The sequence below is a fragment of the Bison bison genome, unplaced genomic scaffold (assembly GCF_000754665.1).
Source record: "Bison bison bison isolate TAMUID 2011002044 unplaced genomic scaffold, Bison_UMD1.0 scf7180017864260, whole genome shotgun sequence".
Taxonomy (NCBI): domain Eukaryota; kingdom Metazoa; phylum Chordata; class Mammalia; order Artiodactyla; family Bovidae; genus Bison; species Bison bison.
The window spans coordinates 11,069,179-11,077,828 of record NW_011494832.1 but is presented as its reverse complement, the minus strand read 5'-3'; positions in this window follow the sequence as shown (position 1 = coordinate 11,077,828).

Below are 8,650 nucleotides of genomic sequence, written 5' to 3'. Positions count from 1 at the left end.
TCATCTGCATATCTGAGGTTATTGATATTTCTCCCGGCAATCTTGATTCCAGCTTGTGCTTCCTCCAGCCCAGCGTTTCTCATGATGTACTCAGATTTTTAGGTGTCTTTAAATTTGATTATGGACACGTGTTTGCATGCTTGTGAGTTTGTGGTTGCCATAGAAAGCTTTATTTCTTCTTTGCGTTTTTTTCTTAAATCTTTGGGTCATGCTTAGAAAATTCTTCATTCGACATTTGTGAAAATTTTATATGTATTTTCATTTAGGTAGAGATGATGAGGAGAGTGGTATCCAAGGGTAAAAGGAAACAAAAAACTAAAATTGGGGGCAAGTATCACTTTACACACACTATGGGGAGGAATAATAGGTAAAGAATTCAAAGGGGGTGGGAATTCCAAGGCTTCATCTTCTGTTTTGTATTTTTATAATCATGTATGATCAACAGGGTATTTTATAATGGGGCAGTCCATAAATACTTTCTTGTGGCTAAGTGAAGATATAAGTGCTTGCTTATGTTTAGCAGATTAACAGAAATGACATCAAGAGTCTCAATGTAATATAGATAAGAAATAGCTCCAAAGATGAGTGTTTTTCAAAACTGATGACCTTGAGGTGATAAATTATGTTTAGGTTAATGATGTTAAAGAAAGTGAAAGTGAAAGTGGATCTGACTCTTTGCAACCCCATGGACTATAGCCTGCCAGACTCCTATGTCCATGGAATTTTCCAGGCAAGATTACTGGAGTGGGTGGATAGCCATTCCTTCTCCTGGGAATCTAGGGATCAAACCCAGGTCTCCTGTACTAGAGGCAGATTAAATTTTCTCGGGCCTGCCGTATTTTACCGGAGAAGGCAATGGCACCCCACTCCAGTACTCTTGCCTGGAAAATCCCATGGACAGAGGAGCCTGGTGGGCTGCAGTCCATGGGGTCAGTAAGAGTTGGACACGACTGAGTGACTTCACTTTCACTTTTCACTTTCATGCATTGGAGAAGGAAATGGCAACCCACTCCAGTGTTCTTGCCTGGAGAATACCAGGGACGGGGGAGCCTGGTGGGCTGCCGTCTATGGGGTCGCACAGAGTCGGACACGACTGAAGTGACTTAGCAGCAGCAGCAGTAGCAGCAGCAGCCGTATTTTACAGTAATGTCTAAGACCCACATAACCAAATGTATGAAGATAATTTCAATGTACTTCAATCTATGAGTCATACAGTATCTTGGGAGAATGAAAACTAAACCAATTAGATATGCTCTGTCAAATAGTAGCTACTAGCCACATATGGCTATTTAAATTTAAATAAAAATTCAACTGCTCAGTGATGTTAGCCACATTTCAAGTGCTCAATAGCCACATAGAGCTAGCACCTACCACATGAAAAGTGCAGACCTAGAACTCTGAGTAGCACTATTATTGATGATATTAGTGGGCCTCAAGTAAGGTACATTAGACCCATTCAAAACCTAATGGCCAATATTACTTCTCACACAGATTACATCAGATTTATTTCTGGGATATGGATAAATACTAAGCTGGTACCAACAAATCCAAAATGGGTCAGGAATAAATTTCTCTCTCATGCCTTCAGGCATAAACTATTCCCAGTTCCAAAGGGGAAACATCTGTCTCCCAACTCCCTTCCTAGGTGGAGACACTCTGGCATCAAATTTCTAGGGATAAGTTCACTTTTAGAAGAGCCAAGAGGCAGAGCCCTAATAAGTAAATGTTGGGAAGCACAGAGTCCAGTTCAGGAAGAGGGAGTCTAGAAGTGAAGAGGAGGCAAAGAGGTGGGTGCTAACTTGTAGTCTCCCAGCTTTACTTAGAACACTAGTTCTCAAACTGTGATCTGTGGAACCCTTGAAGTCTCTGAGACCCTACTATGGGATCCATGAAGTCAGAAGTATTTTCACAACATTACCAAAAATGTATTTACCTTTTTCTTTTAAATATGTATTTCTTATTTTGGCTGCACTGGGTCTTCACTGAGGCATGAGGGATTTCTCTAGTTGCAGAGCATGGGCTTTAGGCTCAGCAGTTGCAACTTGAAGGCTTAGTTGTCCTTTGACACATGGGCTCTCAGTTCCCCCACAGGGATCAAACCCTTGTCCTCTGCATTGGAGGACCATTTCATAACCACTCTTCCACCAGGGAAGCCCCTACCTTTTCCACTGTGTTGCCATTTACACTGATGTAAAAGTTAGCAGAAATGAGCCTATTTCAACAAACAGCAATAGCAGTTATGAATTCTTCACCACAATTTAACTGCAGAATAAAAAAGCAAGTTTCACTGAAAAATATCCAGGTTATAGTATTAAAATTTATTGTTTCTACAGTCATCATTCTTGAGTCCACATTTTAGAATATCTGATAGGATGAAATAGGAAGTACACATAAAATACATCTGCTCCATTTTAAAGTACTATGTTCCAAGGAAAATAATTTTTCTGAGCTGACTTAGCTTCTTTTTTTATGGAATACTATTTTCACTTTACCAATGAATAACAGGAAAACTATGATTTTTTTAGATTTAGTTATTTGGTATAATGAACATGAGTTTCTCCCTTCCAGGAAATCAACTGACAGTATTTATTGCCAATGATAAAATGCCAGCTCTCATGAGAAAATTAATCTTGACAGCTTCCCAGTACTGACAAACTTTTCTAGTGTAAGCTGTGGTGACATGAACAAATGTGATTGTTTGATAATCCTAAATGTCAGCACTCTAAAATCTATACAACTTGGTAAAGCAATGAATTGCTTTAAAAAAAATCATGCATTGATACAATATTCATTTAATGTACAAAACATACCTATGGACTCTTCTGCAACAGATTTGGAAATATTCAGGTATAGTTTCAAGTTCCACATAGCAAAATATTATTTATGAAACCTAACATTTGTGTAGTTTTAGTGTTGTATCAAAGATGAGTAGCCATAGTTATCTGAAAATGTTATTCAAAATAGTTCCCTTACTTATATTTGTGTGAGGCTGGATTTTTTTTCATTTACTTCAATCAAAAAACAATTAAATACAGAAGCAGAGATCCAAATACTTCAGTCTTCTAATGAGGCATACAAGAAAAGAATGTAAACTTTTGAAAGAATGTAAAATCTAGAAGTCTGTCACTTCTCACTATACTATTTCATTTTTGAAAATAGAGAGTTTTCATAAAAATATTTCTTTAAATGTAGTGGGTTATTATTATTACAATTGAATCAATCGGTTTCTGTTGTTTCCATTTCTAATGTGGCCAATGTTCACAGATATAACACACTTAAGTGATACTATCTTTGAGGTCCCAAGTCGTATAGTCATACACTGATTCTGAAACCGAAAGTTTGTAAACTTCTGACTTACAGGGTCCTCCAGGCAGTAGGAGAGGGGTCAGGGCAAAGTCCCAGGTCCCTGGGCAAGGCTCTCAGGCTCTTAGGCCAGAAGGTGATGTCTGGGCGGGGGAGTCAAACCTCGTGGGATTCCCCACCTCCCTGGGGTTTCACTTTCTCTCTGCTCAAACTGTGTCGGGTCTTTCTGCCTGGATACTCATGACGAGGTTCCACTTCTCACTCCCATTGCGTATCCGGCTTCTAGAAGCCAATCAGTGTCCATTCCTGGCTTCAGGGTCTCTACCGACCAGCCCGGACTGATTTTCTCAGGCTCGGATGGTAGGGGCTTTAGGAACTCAAGCACTCCGCTGCTGTTAGGGTCCCGGGGTCTGACCAAGATCTGGGAGAGGGAGATTCTGCACGGGGAGGAGCAGAGGGCTGCTTGCTGCGGCGCAGGACCTCCAAGCAAGGCAAATTCGCCTCACGCGGCCTAGACTCCACACTTATTTGGGCTAAGAAGAGCCTGCAGCGGTTTGTTCTTTTTGGGGGGGAGGGGTGGTTTTGATCTAGAACCAGCTGAATCTGCGCAGCTGGAGGCCTGGCTCAGCTGTAGCCTGTGAGGCCCTGGGAAGCCTCCCCTCTGGGACCCATGACCCCAAACCTTGGTTCATCCTCAAGGCCAGAATTTAGATTTGGGTACAGGAGCTCAGAACTTTTTAATTTGAAGGTTTGGAGGTGGAGGGATCAGGCCTGAGGGATCCAGACAGCAGGTCTCTCTCTCTCTTAGGTCCATGAAGGGGATGAAGAGACAGGAGGCTAGGGTCCTGGGCTGTTAGGCCTGAGAGGAGAAGAAGGCACCCTGAAGGCTTCATAGGGTGGAGAGGGTGATGCTTGGACAGGAGGGTCCAACCTTGGTGTCCTTGGTATGGTGTTGTAGGTCTGGGGAGGAGGAATGTGTTTTTCATGTCTCAGGAAAATGTTAGGGGGACCCACGGCCCAGACTCATGACTGATCTCCTTGTCACCCTTGTGGCCTCCGGGCTCCGGTTCACATCCTGTCCTTTGATCTCCAGGAAGCACCTTCATGGCCAGCAGCCGGACAGGTCCTTTACCCAGGCTCTTGGGCCAGTGTATTTGGCACAGTGGTCCCTGCCATCTCAGCTCATAAAGAGAGGATATCTAAGTAGCCCCTGACTGTGAGCTGAGGATGGGCTCTGCCTTCCCTAAGTCTCCCTGTCCCTCCCACTCCCCCAGCATCATGTATGTGGGGTGTAAAGTGGGGACTGGAGTGGGGGTATTTCTCTGGAAGAGAGGACTTCCTTTAATCACCTCTGTTCTCTCTCTTTCTCTTTTCCTTTCTTCCACATGTATTTGAGTCATGTCATATCTGTAATTACAGAAAAATACCAAAAACATGAGTACAATTTCCCAGCAAAATATGGAGCTGACACTGTGTGATTATCATCCAGGTAGAAAATAGAGCCTCTACCAGCACCCAGGCCAGAAGCCCCTGTGTCTCTCCTCACACACCCCACCTCCCTGCACACGTGTCCACTAAGGACCCTCCCTCACACCTCTCCTCTCTGGTTCCTCCCCTCCACTCCTGTGACCTCCATCCCATAATGTCACTGTTTCCCCCTTCTCCAGGAGCCTCCCCATATTTATAGGGGATCTCCTCTTCCACCTTCTCCCCACTTTCTTCTCCTCCTCCTTACCCCCTAACTCTTACACCCCATCATAGGGATAAAGGTTCCAGAGTTCACTCCCAGGAGGAAGAGTCTATAACCTTGTCAGTGGCCAGAAGAAGTGACAAGAACTTGGGGTTCAAGGTCCCATCCCTTGATAACTAGAACACCCTGTATGTTTGTGAGCTCCACCCTGGACCTGGAAACCAGGTTTTACAGCCTTGATATCTGATCCTCTCTGAGGCCAAAGTCTTTGGTTGTTTAGTGGAGAGAGAAACATGCATGTCAGCGAGTATTTTGGAAAACAACTCACACTTTGAACTTGACACTGGATGGACACCAGCTTGTGTGCACAGCACTGACCCACTGTTGGGAGCCTAAGGAGAGCCTGGGCAGATCTCTGGTAAGGTCATAGGGGAGCTCAGGTCATCAGCCCTGTGGCCACACAGGGGTACGACCACTCTTCCCTCTCCATTTCTGCACAGGAAAAGGCAGAGGATGTATTGTGGTCTGAGTCAGACAGAGAGGATTGCCCTAGTCCAGTGAGTGGGTGAAGGTACTTTCTGAGCAGCTCTGGGGTCAGGCTCAGGGTTTAGGCAGGGATTGGAGGAGAGGAGAGCCCTGGAGCCCTCCCTGTATCTCAGGTTTCCATCTTTTCTGTCTATGTCTCCTCTCTGCAGCTCACTGATGAAAGACCCTGGAAATCTCAGAGGTCAGTAATTGATTCTTCACCCCCTGTTTGTTTCTGGTTGATATGAAAATGAGCTTTAATTTTAGTATACTTTGCAATTTACAAAAAAGTAGCAAAGTTAGTAGAGAGTTACTATATATCCCACACTCAGTGTCTCTATGGCAACATCTTATACCACCATCATACATTTGTCACAGCTAGTGACCAATATTGATACAGTGTTACTGAGCTCCAGAATTTATTTGAACTTCATTAGTTTTCCTTTAACCTGATCCAGAATCCCGTCAAAGAAACATATTAAGTCTGGGAATCATGTCTCCTTTAGGCTCCTCTGGCTGTGACAATCACACATACATCTCTTGTTTTTGATGATTTTGGTGTTTGGGGGAGTACTGCTCAGAGACACAGTAGAACATCTTTCAATTTGACTGGGGCAAAGGGTTTTGGGGAAGAGGACCACAGAGATGAGTGACATTCTCCAATCACCAAGGGTATACACTGTCCACTCGAATATCACTAATAAGTTCACCTCATCACCTAGTTAAGGTAGCATTTCCCAGGTCTCTTCTTGTGAATTTCTATTTTTACTTCCCCACTTTCCACACTATAGTCTTTAGAAGGAAGTCACCATGCACAGCCCACACTTAAGGGGTGTTCTTCTATCAACAAGTGTTGCAAGGGATTGTGCAAAAATAAGTTTTCAAATGAGTTGAACAAGTACTAGATTGATGAATAGACTGGATGGAGAGTCTCTGACTAGCTTCATAAGAAACTGCTGACTCTGGTTTCTAGCGGCTGTGCTGCTTCCTATTCCTGCCCCAGTGAGCGAGGGTTTCTGCTGCACCACATCCTGGTCAGCACTCGGCATCATCTGTTTTTAGATTCTCGATATTCTATTAGGTGTGATGATACATTACTGTCATTTTTAAACTTACATTTCCTAAAAACATAAGATGCTTAGCATCTTTTCATATACATTTCCATTTTTATGTCTTCCTGAAGAAGTGTCTGTTCAGACTTTATTTTTAAAAGGTTATTGGTTGTTGTTTGTTGAGATTGAGTTCTGTGTATATTTTAAAACAAGTCCTTTATCAGATATGTGAATTTGCAATAATTTCTCCCAGACTGTGGCCTGAGCTCTTCTACTGATATAACAGTATTCATCAATGAACGGATAGAAAAACGAGAAATTTCTAACTGTAATCGTTTCTGAGTAGAGGACTTGAGTGAATGGGGAATGAGGGGAAGAACATGAATTATTTACTTTTGAACATTCTTAAGTATCTTTTCAATTCTCTTGTGTGCTGGTAAATAATGCTTTCAAAAATTAGAGGAGATTAAAAATCCCTTACATTTGTAAACACTTGACATTAGGACATACGTTCTGATCCTCTAGCTGGGTTGGTGCTAACCATACGGCTGTGTTATTCTCTTGTTGGACATAAGTCATCTCACAGAAGACCAACATCAGACAAGGACATCTGAGTACATGATAGTGAGACAAAACAAGACCAAGACATCATTCTAAGCACAGACCAAACAAAGGGGCACTGTGCTCCTCACAATGTACCAAACCTTTCCCGGTGCTAATACCAGTGACTGCTGCTTCTTTCCAATCACATCTGTATCCTTGCTCTAGTCTGCTCTCCCTACAGGAAGACTCACTGAGATGCCCAGTCATAGAAACGCCCCCGCTTCCTAACAACATCCAATCAAAGTGAGCCAGTCTTGCATGTGAAAGTAAAAGTTGCTCAGTTGTGAAACAAAACAGAGTGAAGGCAGCTTTACTTGTATCGGAGAAAATAGACTTTAAGCTGAAAACAATAATAGATAAAGAAGGTCATTATATAATAATAAAGGGGTCAATTCATCAAGTGAGTGAAAGTTGCTCAGTTGTGTCTGACTCTTTGCGACCCCATGGACTACACAGTCCATGGAATTCTCCAGGCCAGAATACTGGAGTGGGTAGCCTTTCCCTTCTCTAGGGAATCTTCCCAACTCAGGTCTCCCATATTGCAGGCGGATTCTTTACCAGCTGAACCACAAAGGAAGCCCAAGAATGCTGGAATGGGTAGCCTAACCCTCTCCAGTGGATCTTCCCAACCCAGGAATTGAACTGGGGTCTCCCACATTGCAGGCGAATTCTTTACCAACTGAGCTATCAGGGAAGCCCAGTCTTGCACAGATGCTCCTCTAAATCACTCAGCCAAAGTCCACATCCTGTGTGTCAGCAGTTCTCAATGTTTTTGGCACCAGGAATTGATTTCATGAAGACAATTTTTCCATGGACCAGGGGAGGGGGGAGTAGTTTCAGGATGAATCAAGCACATTACATTTATTGTACACTTTATCTCTAATGTTGGCACTGATCTCACAGGAGATACCCGTCCAAGCCCAGAGGTTGGGGACCCCCTGCTGTATATGTTCTAACACATCACAAGAGACGCCATGGTCTCTGATGCTGTATGATCTCCCTCTCTGCATCCAGTATAAATCCAACTTGATTGCCCCAGATTTGCTCCTGGTGGTCTTTGACTGAAGAACATTGAGACATGTTAACCTGTTTGCCAAAAAAATTTTGTGTGTCTTTCCATTGGAATAGGGGCATATGTTTGTATCTTGTCAGTGTCTGCTTGACATAGGGAAGATTTATGTGTTTTGATGGCTTTTCATCTTTGGGTCATAAAATGCTTCATTCCACAAGAGTAAAAAATTCTTGTATATTTTTGTCTAGGAGAGAGGGGTCCAAGGATGAAGGGAAACAGAACTGATTGAATTTGGAGAGAAAGTATAGCAGGAGCAGTAAGTAAATAGTAATAAGGTGGTGAATTCTAATGTTACCTCTTCTGTTTCATAACTTTACAAGTATGTACAAGTCCTACAAAGTATTGATATCTGTTCTGTTCAGTTGATAACTTCTGTGTGTCCTTATGTTTACCAGGTTAAGGAAA